The 12,926-nt window shown below is 45.1% G+C and overlaps 1 non-coding gene across 1 annotated transcript; it reads left to right on the forward strand.

The window, feature by feature from the left end:
• The first annotated feature begins 5,367 nt into the window (after window positions 1–5,367).
• TRNAD-AUC (transfer RNA aspartic acid (anticodon AUC)) lies at window positions 5,368–5,439 on the forward strand. Its single transcript has one exon. It is a non-coding gene; the product is annotated as a tRNA-Asp (tRNA).
• Window positions 5,440–12,926: the final 7,487 nt, after the last annotated feature.

The following is a 12,926-nucleotide window of genomic DNA, read 5'->3' on the forward strand; positions in this document are numbered from 1 at the left end:
GTGGATCCAGCTCTGATAGCTCCGAACGGGCCAAACCGATTGATAAATTTTTGAAGGTCCAACAGGTGTCAATGTCATCAAGGATTGTCAATCCTCCTACGTATCAAAGGCTTCGAAATAGAAGCTAATTCACCTCTTCTTGAAGGTACTGGGTCTGGAACTACAGGTTATAGCAAACGAGATTCATTCCTTTCTACTAATGAAGCGTTATATAATTGGTACTTCGAGAACAAAAAAGGTTTTATGTAGTGATGTCATTGGATTTGCTTCACATAGACAACGTTCAATTGTTACTTGTATAGGCAATGAAACAGAATCTAGTTCGGAATATAATATTCATTCTCATAGTATAGTAGAAACTATTCTCAAAAATAGTTTGATAGATACTTATCCCACAAATATTCTATCTAGTGGTAGTAATGCATCAAAGAGGCGATTTTACTATTTGTCTAACTGGTACGTGGAACCCCCAATAACCGAATCAACAATTAAGGAATTCACTCTATTTTCGCATATCCCATGGCTACTAGCTGTGTTAGCCACCCACGATTCGTTCGAAACGGATATTGGAAAGAAAGAAAATTGCATTATTCCTGATAAATTTGTAGATAATGGTTTTAATCCAACTTGTGTCTTTCTAGAAAATCTCTCGAAACATTTCCCATGTTCAGAAATCTATAGAAGCAGAAATACATCCAATCTAAATCTCCATTACTTGCCTTGACATATTTTTCAAATCAGGGAGAGAGTCGTCATTGTGTTGTAGGGGACGAGTTACGTATAGTGGTAAATATTCCTGCCTGTCACACGGGTGGTAAAACAAAATTTCGGGCTCTTACAACAGAACTCCATAGAAAACTTATATTTCACATGATATTCCATCTCCTCCGTCTTTCCAATCATGTGTCAGGTGTAAGAAGATTTCCGTCTCTGTAAGAAGATTCACCATCCCAACAGAAACAGTTGCAAACAGATCTGAAGTGATTCCAGCATTTGTAAAAACTGTTGGGGAGAAAAAAACAGACCATGAAAATGAAATGTACTATACTAATCTCCACCTCTCACCCCATTTGCTTCGATCCCCACAACTTATTCACTCTCCCTTCATGATGTGCTTTGGTCCCCTCACCATCATCACTCCTGAAAACAACCAAATTGCTTCATTCAATCCACCTCCACCATCTCGCCGAATGCCACCAATGTCCTGTGGAATTAACAACAAAATAAATAAAAAATTCCTCATCCCCTCATGAGCTGCTTCGATCCCCCCCACCATCATCACTCCTAAAACAGACACATTGCTTCCTTTAGTCCACATCCACCATCTCACCGAATAGCACCAATGTCCTGTGCAATGAATGAACAAAAATGAGAAATTGTTCCTCATTCCCTCATGATTTGCTTCGTTCCCCCACACCATCGTCACTCCTAAAAACAGAGAAATTGCTTCAATGAAACCACATCCACCATCTCGCCGAATACCACCTCTGACCTATACAAAAAACAACAAAAACAAGTGAATAATGGTTCCTCATCCCCTCATGATTTGCTTCTGTCCCCCCCCACCATCATCACTCCTAAAAACAAACAAATTGCTTCAATCAATCCACATCCACCATCTCGCCGAGTACCGCCAATATCCTGTGTAATTAACAACAAAATAAGTGAACAATGATTCCTCTCCCCTCCTGATCTGCTTCAACCCTCGCACCAACACCACTCATCCTCACACCATGACAAAGTTGCTTCAAATCCCACAGCCATCATCCCGCAACCTATGAGAACCATAATATCTGTCTTAAGTCAACCCATATCTAGGGTATCTTGCTTCCCCTATTCCATCTCACCGATTAACGCGGCCCTGTAATCACAACAAAAAATGAGCGAAAATCATTCCTCGCCTTCTCATAATAATCTGCTTCAGCCCCCACTCCAACAGCACTCATCCTAACCACAAAAAATAGAAAAACGGCTTCGTCATGTCCCCATCTACCATCTCACTATCTCCGATTCGACAATCCTGTTACACTAACAACCAACAAACGAGTAGAAAACAAACAGAAATCCTCACCTTCTCCTAGTAATCTTTGACAACCCCCACCACCATCAGTCATCCTAATCACAAAACAACTTAAACCTATTTCAACCTGTCCACATCCACCATGTCGATGTCTCTGATTATCACACGAAATCTGCCTCATACCACTAAAATCTTCTTTTACTAGCCTGATTCAACATCCAGAACATCATCCCATTTCCTCATATCTTCTTCTAGCATATGTATATCTTACCTACATGAAAATAGGCTTCATACATGCCGCCACCGTCTCCTCCTTGTTATCTCATGTTGTTCGCCATAAGAATGGTACTGGTGGCGGGAACAACCAACGAGGTGGCACATAATTCCACCTAACCTCTGTGCCTGCATCTAACATTATAGGAATAGCTGACCAAACTCGTCGTAATCTCTTTCTTTTTCGAATGGTTGTGTTTCTATAACCTTTATACCTGTCATACTCACCTTTAACCGAATGTACTAATAAATTCCAAAAAGACTTTACCTGATCCACAACGTGAATGTCTTCATCATTGTATAACTTGGAGCACCGAGCTTTCCAAAGAACCCATAGAGACAACGAGGAGACAATCTGCCAAACATAGCTCCGCGAGAAGAACTTGACTCCCTGCAAGGATCTTGAAGTAGAATATACCTGAAAACTTCTTACATATAAAGACAATGAAGAATGATTATAATGATAAAAAGCCCTTTGTTGATCCAACATTCCCCAAAAGACTGCACCCCACGTAAAAATAGCAGACCTATACTTATGACCTAGAAGCCTAAGAATTCGACAACAAAAACTTTTTGCGGAAACACATTCCCAAAATGCATGATGCAATGTCTCATCCGCAAACCCACACATAATACATGACCGATTACTCACTGATCCCCTCAATAAATGACCTATTGGCAATGCATAATGAATCATCAACCACCGAAAATGCAATATCTTATTCATGCATTTAATAGACCAAAACTGTTTCCAAAACATAACCATATGAATAGATGAAACATTACCTTCCTCCCAATACTTTTTTCCAGCAGGTATTGGCTCGGTCTGCCTCAACATAAAATTCCTACCAAACACTACTGAATATTTGAAAAAAGGAAGGATCTTAGTCGAAGAGTCAGATATGGATAATTTCCAACCATAATCCGCTGGATCCCACTGCAGGTCATCAATAGGTTTAGAGTCTAACACCGAAATATGAGATGAAAAATTAACTATTAGTGGACTAGGATCGATATATATATTTTTATCTAATCTAGCAATTACTCGCACTGGCAATTGCTTTGCAGCCAACATGATTTGAGACTCCTCATCCACTAGTATCAACCTACCATTGTCCAACACTTCATAAAAATAAATGCTACCATTTTGATCATATAACCGAGCTCCTATAAGTATATTGAGTGTCGAGAAGATACCGTACCAACTCTGAAAATGATCGAATTGCAATGTAGGCACTGTGACCTGATACACCCTGGACAATTGTGATAACATGATCTTAGCCCCTCTTAAGTTCGATAACCTATTACTTTGCTCCAGCGTAGAGGACTGCATAAACCTTATCCAATCCGCAACCGTACGAGCTGGTCCACTATCCATTGCAGCCCATGATAACCTAGGGCGTAAACCCAAAACACATGCAGCTTCATCAGTAAATAAAGGATTCCATATCAATGGTTGACGCATAAATTGATGATAGCTTTTCGGTGGCAAGAAAACAAGCGCTTGCCGAAGAGTTTCCCATGCCCGAAAAATTCCATTGAAGAAACGCAATGATCCATCATTGGACTTAGGTAGCTGGAAATCTGCATTAAAGAACCATCTAAGACTATCCTTCCATTGACCACCTACCGAAGGCTTGACCTTACATAGATGTTGCATCCATAGCTTTTTCCATAACTCCTGTCCTGGCAATAAACTCCGAACAACATGTTTAGTAAGTAAAGCTTTGCTTTGCATAAATGGATCAATCAAACCTAAACCACCTTTTTGTTTAGGCTGTATCAGAATAGACCAAGCTACCTTTGCTACAGGATTGACTGACCTATTGTTCCCCCAAATAAAATTCCCACCTGTATTGTGGTATTGTGGTGAGAATTCCCACCTGTCATGCAAGTGACCCGGTTTTGATCGCCGGCAATGGCGCAAAGGGCAAGTCAAAGCCGATTGCATCTCCTAGGGCAATGCCGCCTAGGATCCCGCACTGCCATATCCTCAATGCTTTCCTCACTGCCCTGGATCCTCTACCCCTTTCGTGCCATTGGGGGATACAGTCGGTCATCCACGAGGTAGGGCGCCTATGACCATATGATATCTCGTTCGATAGCACTCTTGGGTATCGCGCTCATACGCGGACGAATTACGTTGCAACCTGTGTACTGTCGAAGAAACCGGGCCATGTTTTCGACATTTGGGTCCATGCTCTGACCGAGTTGTACGATCGATATTGCGAACACGAGGTTTTCGTTGTAGTATAGTTGTGAGAATTCCCGCCTGTCACGCGGATGACCCGGGTTCGATTGCCGACAATGACACGAAGGGTGGGGCGCATACGATGTTTGCTACTAAGGCAATTCCTCCTAGGATCCCACACCGCCATATCCTTAATGCTTTCCTCGGTCCCCTAGATCCTATACCCCTTTCTAGCCGTTGAGGGATACAGTCGGTCGTCCACAAGGCAGTGTGCATATCATCATATGATCTATCGTCCGAGTGCACTCCTGGGTATTGTTGCCAATAAGCAGATGAAGTTCGTTGCAACCCGTGTTCTGGTGACCAAACCGGGCCTCCCCTCCTATTCAACATTCGGGTCCATTCTCCGAAGGAGTTGTACGATCGATACTTCATACACGAGGATGTCATTGTAGTATAACGATGAGTATTCTGGCCTATCACGCGGGTGACCCGCGTTCGATCCCCGACAACGGCGCGAAGGGCGGGGTGAATACGATGCCATCTCAAAGGGCATTGCCACCTACGATCCGATGTCATCTCCAAGGGCATTGCCGCCTACGATCCCGCACCGCCATATCCTCAATGATTTCCTCGCTGCCCCGGATCCTCTACACCTTTCGAGCCCTTGGTGGGTAAAGTCGGTCGTCGTCGGGGCCCATTGCCGCCTACGATCCCGCACCGCCATATCCTCAATGCTTTCCTCGCTGCCCTGGATCCTCTACCCCTTAAGCGAACGAATTTTGTTAGAACCCGTGTTTTGGCGACAAAACCAGGCCTCGTTTTCGACATTCGGGTCCATGCTCCGAACGAGTTGTACGATCAATACATCCAACATGAGGATGTCGTTGTAGTATAGTGGTGAGTATTCTCGCCTATCACGCGGGTGACCCGGGTTCGATCCCCGGCAACGACGCGAAGATCGGGGCGAATTTGATGTCATCTACTAAGGCATTTCCGCCAAGGATACTGCACCACCATATCCTCAATGCTTTCCTTGTTCCCATGGATCCTCTACCTATTTCAAGGCCTTGGGGGGGTACAATCGGTCGTCCATGAGGTTGGGCGCATATCATCATATGATCTCTCATCCGAGTGCACTCCTGGGTGTTGCATCCCATAAGCGGACGAATTTCTTTGCAAACCGTGTTCTAGCGACGAAATCAGGCCTCGTTTTCGGGTTGTGATTGTAGCGTCGTGACAAGGAGTGCGAGCGAACTAGCACAACTATTGAGATGATATGGGAAGAACAAGAAAAGAAATAAAGCAATGATGCAAGTGAAACCAAGGTGAGCAGTGTTAGAGGTGAACAAGAGTAAAAGAGAATGAGATGAAAGAAGAGGAGAAGAGTGAGTGCGAAGAAAAAGAAAAGCTTAAGAAATTTTCGTTAGAAAGACCTTGTGCAAACTAGTTTCGCTCTAGGTACAGCGCATCAGGGCCAAGGTCATTTACAACAAGAGGGTAGGTTTATATAGGGGGAAGAGAGAGAGAGAGAGAGAGAGAGAGAGAGAGAGAGAGAGAGAGGGAGCGAGGGAGGGAGGGAATAGGAGTTTAATGAGGGGAGAGAGGGAAACGGGGAATCGTGATACGCAAAGGATTGATAAGTGAAAGTGGGCTAGACGGGGGGTTATATGTATGTATATTGTTGAGAGACAAGCTCAACATTCGTGTGTAATACGATGCGTAACCCAGTGCGTAGACTGGGTGCGTAAATCGGTACGCATAACATGGTCGTATCGGTGTGAAAACCACGAGGCTGTTGGGAAGATATTCCTCGTAAGGAATAATTTTGGGAGTTAGTGTAGTAGGCTCATTTATGAGCAATCAAGTACTGTTAGTACTTGTGTCAGCCCTATTGTCAAGGTGTATGTACAGATTGAGTATTATTTTGAATTGAGTTTTTGTGTGTTGTCTCTCTGTCTCTCCCGCGTACTGTGTATATACAAGCTCTCCTGGACCATTAAACTTGCTTATTTTCTGTGTTCGGTTTTCTATTGCTTCCGGACATAATCTTTTTCATGGTATCAGAGCGTGAGGGTTGAGAACCTCTACATCCGACATAACTTGAAAAGAAAACTAACCAAGAAGAACAGGAAAAACAAAATGGATAAAGGCATGGGTAGCTCGCTTCCTACCGAGAAGCTCGATAGAAACAACTATGCGTCTTGGTGGTACAAGATGCACCAGTACCTGCTCGGGCATGGTTACTGGAGCTATGTCGACACACAGAGATTTCCCGGCGTGGGAATAGTCGACAAGCAGAGTACTGTACTGCTTCACGTCTTTTGTGGGCGAATAGGTCCTGAGCTATATTCGGGATGTGAAAACGCCAAAGGATGCTGACACAGAACCCGAATCGACGCACAGGGATTTCCCGGCATGGGAATAGTCGACGAGCAGAGTACTGTATTGCTTCACGTCTTGTGTGGGCGAATCCGAAGAAGATCTTCTCCGCAAACACCACAGCCAAGAAGCTTCAACTCCGACAGGAGCTGAGCAATTTACAACAATGCGACTTGTTGGTGGCTGATTGCACCTCGAAGATCAAAGAGATATGCGACTCCTTAGCCTCTATCGATGTGAACGTCAAGGAAGGTGAGATGGTGCAAATTTTTCTCGAGGGACTGGCGTCTAAGTTGGGAGCATTCCGAACTTCTGTGTGTACTCGGGAGAATACGCCGTCATTTTTCGACTTATAGTCGATGCTCCTTATAGAGGAGAACCATGCGGGTGCGTCGACAAGCACGCATGTCGACAGCAAGACGAGGCGAGTCGGTGCGCAATGGAGGCAGCCGATGGGATCAAGGAAGAAGGCACCAAAGTGTTACCGATAGTAATTCCGGACCCTCCGGAAACAGGGGGAGTCGAGGCGACGAGAACCGACAAGGGAAATTTGTCGCGGAATGCTGGTACTATGGCAAAAAAGGCCACAAGGAGAGCGAGTACTAGAAAAAGCGCGTTGATTTGGAGAGGACCGGATCAGGATCAGGTTCCAGACAAACCGACAAAGGAAATCGGCAACGAACGCACTACGCCGAAGGATCCGGAAAAGCCGAAAAAGGGTCAGTCTTCGTGACGAGACACAAAGCAAACTCGATGAAGAAGATCACCCTGAAGTCGGACGAGGCGTGGTACGTCGACTCTAGCGTGTCAAACCACATGACGTGCCACAAGGAGTGGTTCTCATACCTGGAAAAACCGATGCAACCGGCAGTAGTCGCAACCGGAGACGACACTCCACATTTGATTGCCAATGTCAGTAAAGTTCCCTTGAGCTATGTCGGGTAGAAAGGGAAACTTATGAACGTGTTGCACATCTCGACAATCACGAAGAACCTGGTATCGGTCGGGCAGATCGTCGACCTAGGGATGCAAGTCCGGTTCATGCATCTTGGGTGCTTCATTGAGGAAGAAGGCCGAGTTATTGCGCAATGGCGCAGAGACGGGAGGATGTTTATCCTGGAATCTAGTGATGGTGGCACCGCAATGTTCGCAAAAGGACAAAAAGTCGAGTCGGATATCGACTTATGGCACAAGTGGATAGGCCATGTCAACTATGAACGACTTTAGGACCTGCAATCGAAATAGGTGGTGTTCGGATTGCCCAAATTTAGTGGCCGGAAGGCACGAATTTGTGAAGCCTCCTAGCTAGGGAAGCAATACCGACTTCCTTTCCCTAACGAGCGTAACCGGAGCCGGAACAAGCTCGACTTGATACATTCCGATGTATGGGGGCCGACACAGAACGTTAATCTTGGTGAGAGTCAATATTTTGTCTCCTTCATTGACGACTATACGTGGCACAAATGGGAATTCGGCGCGAATTCAGTTCTAGATACACGCCGGAGCAAAATGGCGTGGCCGAGAGGAAGAACCGGTCAATTGTAGAAGCGGCACGGGCAATGCTAGAGGGGAAGAGCTTGCCCAAGTTGGGCCGAGCCGGTATGAACCATGGTGTACATTCAGAATCGGATCGGACAAAAAGTGTCGACGCATGAGATGTATTTCGGTAGGATTGCTTATGTGCATGTGCTGAAGGAGAAATAGAGGAAGTTGGACGCGAAAGCTAAGAAGTGTATCTTGGTCGGCTATTCGAACAAGCAGTGTTATAACCCTCGCACCAAACAAGCGTGCGTGAGCCGCGACGTTGTGTTTGACGAGTCTGCATCTTGGTACTTGCGTCCGACTCCGGACCCCACCTCTAATCCGAGTTCTGACGATGGGGTCAGGGAGGCCAAGATGCCTTCGGATGAGCCTGAAATCGGGACCTGCGAAGAGAGTCCGATTTCGTTTCGGTTAAGCGAACCGGAGGGATGACTGAGTTCGTTCGACCAGTTCGATGAAGAACTGACGAGTGGTGGAGACTCGACCGTGCATTCCCCGCGTAGGAAGCTGAGGAGAGGGCTTATGCGCAAGGAAAAAGGGAAGAAGAAGGTGTCGGATTACGACTCGTATAAGAACGAGTCGAATCAATGCGAGTCCGACTCTGAGGGAAGTGATGACAGGTCTTCGAGAGCGAACTCCGCATCGGCTAAGATAGCCTGAACATCGGCTAATGAGCAATTGCGTCGATCTACCCACCAGAAGAACCCTGTTGTGCGGTTCGGATACAATGAGTACATGGCGCATCACTATGCGTACATGACCTGTGTAGCGGAAGTGCATGAGCCAGAGAGCTACGCGGAACCGGCGAAGGACACATATTGGCGCGCCGCAATGGAGGAAGAGATGCGCGCATTAGCGGAGAATGAAACCTAGGACCTGGTTGACGCACCGAAAGGTGTCAAGCTGATCCGATGTAGGTGGGTGTACAAGGTCAAGTGCAACATTGACGGCTCGATCAACCGATACAAGGCCCGGTTAGTAGCGAAAAGCTACGCGCAGAAACACGGCATCGACTACCATGAGACGTTTGCGCCGGTCGCAAAGATGATGACCGTTCGTGTTTTGCTCGCGGTAGTTGCGGCAAAGGGGTGGCACTTACATAAAATGGATGTAAACTGGGGGCTACTATATTGGACCGATACTATTGCACAGTTGGTCGGTTACACTAATGCTGATTGGGCCGGAAACGCCGGTGATCGTCGATCCACGTCCGATTTCGCGTTCTCTCTTGGGAGTGCCGCGGTCGCGTGGAGTAGCAAGAAGCAGCCGACAATTGCGCTGTCAAGCATCGAAGCCGAGTATAGAGGAGCGGTTGTCGCGATATGCAAAGCCATATGGCTGAAACGACTATTATGGGATCTGCAAGTAGAGGTGTTTGATCCGACGACAATCTATTGCGACAACCTCAAAAACATCCAGCTAGCAAAGAATCCCATCTTCCACGCCTGGACTAAGCACATTGAGGTGCACTAGCATTTCGTCCGTGAGTGTGTCCTCCCCGGTGAAGTCGAACTTCAGTATGTTCTGACGGATCGGCAGAATACCGACATCTTCACCAATCCTCTTGGTCTAGACAAGTTGCGACAATTCTCGGGTGTACTTGGGTTGCATCACCTCGACGTGCCGAACTCGAGGGGGAGAGACGTCCATGATGACCACGGAAGGGAGTAGGAAAGGAGCAGAAAAGACCGTGATGCCGAGTCGGATGACGAACTCGATTTCGGATCGACTGAAGAAGCCAAGGGCGGATGCGCGGAAGAGTCCGAAAGCGGACATAAGGGGAGCAGTTGGAAGAAAGAGCCAAAGCTAGCCAAATCAGGGGGAGATACAACCAAGAAGGGCGTAAAGGCCAAGACCAAGACATGGTTTGATGTAGTCAAAGGCCTAAAAACTGAAGACGAATTGGAGACAGCCAATTCAAATGAAAGGGGAATTGAATCGGAAGTGTTCGATTCAATCGGAACGTTCGATTCGGATAAGCCAAATCAATTGAAGGCCATGTGGAGAAAAGGGTGGTGAAGGACACGCCGACACCGCAATAGCAAGGGAGTTGAGAAGGGCCGTGTAAGCAGATGAGCCGACCGGAAGGGTCGAGGCACGCGGAATTGAACAGGTCGAGGAGCGCGAGCGAGGCGTGAAGCCAGAAGGAACCGGAGCGTAGATCCGACAGAGCAGGTGGAACCTCAAGTTGATCTTGAGGGGGAGTGTTGAGAGAAAAGCTCAACATTCGTGCGTAATACGATGCCTAACCCAGTGCGTAGACTGGGTGCGTAAATCAGTACGCATAACATGGCCATATCGGTGTGAAAATTGCGAGGCCGTTGGGAAGATATTCCTCGTAAGGAATAATTTTGGGAGTTAGTGTAGTAGGCTCATTTATGAGCAGTCAAGTACTATCAGTACTTGTGTCAGCCCTATTGTCAGGGCTTGTATAAAAGGTGCTCACTGAGCACAATGTATGTACAGATTGAGTATTATTTTGAATTGAGTTTCTGTGTGTTCTCTCTCTGTCTCTCCCGCGTACTGTGTATATTCAAGCTCTCTATTAAACCTGCGTATTTTCTGTGTTCGGTTTTCTATTGCTTCCGCACATAATCTTTTTCATATATGATAAGTGATAGGTGGGGGTGGGGGTGGGCTCTAAGAAGAGGGGGATTATAGGGGTGGAATATAAAAGGAATATAGTATTATGTGGGAGTATTTATGGATTTATATTTAGTTTTGACGAGAAGGGAATGAATGGACTTGGACTTAGTCCAACATATGAAGGGTCGTGGTAGTTTGGATAGTTGGGGATGTGTGGCTAAATCTGCGTGGTGGTTTTCTAGCATGTTGTGAATTCCTAATCTAGGGTTATTTTTTGTATACCTAAGTTTGAAGATGACAAGTATAAGGGTACTTTTAGGTTCTCTACTAAATACAAGTGATTTCCTAGCGCTAAATAGAACCTTTTTTATAATTCTCTAATTTAAAAGAAAGGGGATATCCTCTCTTAACTAATCTACTAAAAATTAGTTTTTTCATTCGAAGGAAACCTAAGGGGGTACTTTCTCTAATTAGGTATCGTTTTAGTTCATTAATAATAAAATGATGTTTTAAGTGAAGGGGGTGAACTGACGAGAATGAGAGATACTGGTAGGCATTTTGGGGCTTTTGGTAGCATTTAAAGGAGAAATGTGGATTCTTTAGGTTAATCCATAAATCTAAGAACGATAATCTAAAGGGAGAAATGGTGATTTTAATTTTGATGCAATTATTAGTGGAGGTGTTATAGAACTGGAGGTAATTTTCTAATTCGGGTTTATTACCCGTCCATATCCCGAATGCATCATCTATATATCTAGTGAAATAGAAAACATTAGGATGTGATGGTTGGGAGTTCTCTAAGTGAGCTAAGAATGGGCATGCATAAACTACAAAAAAATTACTACCCATGGTTGTACCTTTGACTTGTTGATAGATAATGTTATCAAAGGATAGAAAGTGATATTCTAATGTGAGTGCACTAAGTGTATAGATAAGGTTAGTTTTAGAAGATGAAAAATGTGGGGTAATCATTTTTCGTAAAGCTTGAAGTCCTAACTTAGGGGGTATGCTGGGATATAAAGATTCAACATCAAAGGTAAAGATAAAGCTATTAGGGGGTGGGTTGAGATGTTCTAAAGTCTGGACAAGGGAATGTGAGTCTTTCAAATATTGCTTCTGAAGGAGAACGGTAGTCATGAGTTGGTGGTGAAGCCATTTTGATGTTTGTTCAAAAAGGGAGTTATTGTATGAGCAAATAGGTCTAAAACCTATTGGGTTTTTATGGAGTTTTGGGAGGAAATAGATATTGCATACTTGGTACCCTTTTGAGGGTTTATGTAGTATGTAGTTGGCTTCTATGTTGGATAGGGTACCAAGATGGTTATTAACAATGCTTTTCAATCTATAGGATAACTCCTCAAGTGGATAGTGGGAGACTTTTTTATATGTATTAGTATCGGAAAGGTGTTCTATAGCTTTGTTATAGTACGTGTCCTTATCAAGAACACACACTCCAACATTTTTGTCAGTAGGTAGGATTATGATTTTGTTGTTTTTCTTAAGAGATTGTAAGGCTAGTGAGAAGTGAGGTGCAATCCTAGTGGGTTTTAATTTGAGTGTATGAAGTGTGTTCTTCTGTTGGCACGTGTGCCGCTTCCATAAGATGTACGGCCTTCGGATTAGATAGACCTCCCGTATCGGCCCGTAGGATAAATATCGTCGCGGCTCATGTAGTTGTCGTTATGGTGTGACAGTCGTCCACCATCGCCGCACGTGTAGTCGCTATCGAAGTAAGATCTTCGCTCTCTGTTGTATCCTTCCAATTCAAATTCCGGCGATGTATGGTGGTGATATATAGGCCGCGGGTGTGGCTCATGCGAGGCTGAAATATGTTGGTTTGAATTTCGCTCGATGTGAGGATGTTGAACAAATACTCTCAGTCGGTATGTCGCTTCCGCCGTGCACAAGGGAACCGTGTGCCCTAGATGGTTG

Source organism: Azolla caroliniana, unplaced genomic scaffold (genome assembly GCF_043228905.1).
Source record: "Azolla caroliniana isolate FFs.n. ecotype wild unplaced genomic scaffold, voAzoCaro1.0.p SCAF_15, whole genome shotgun sequence".
NCBI lineage: Eukaryota > Viridiplantae > Streptophyta > Polypodiopsida > Salviniales > Salviniaceae > Azolla > Azolla caroliniana.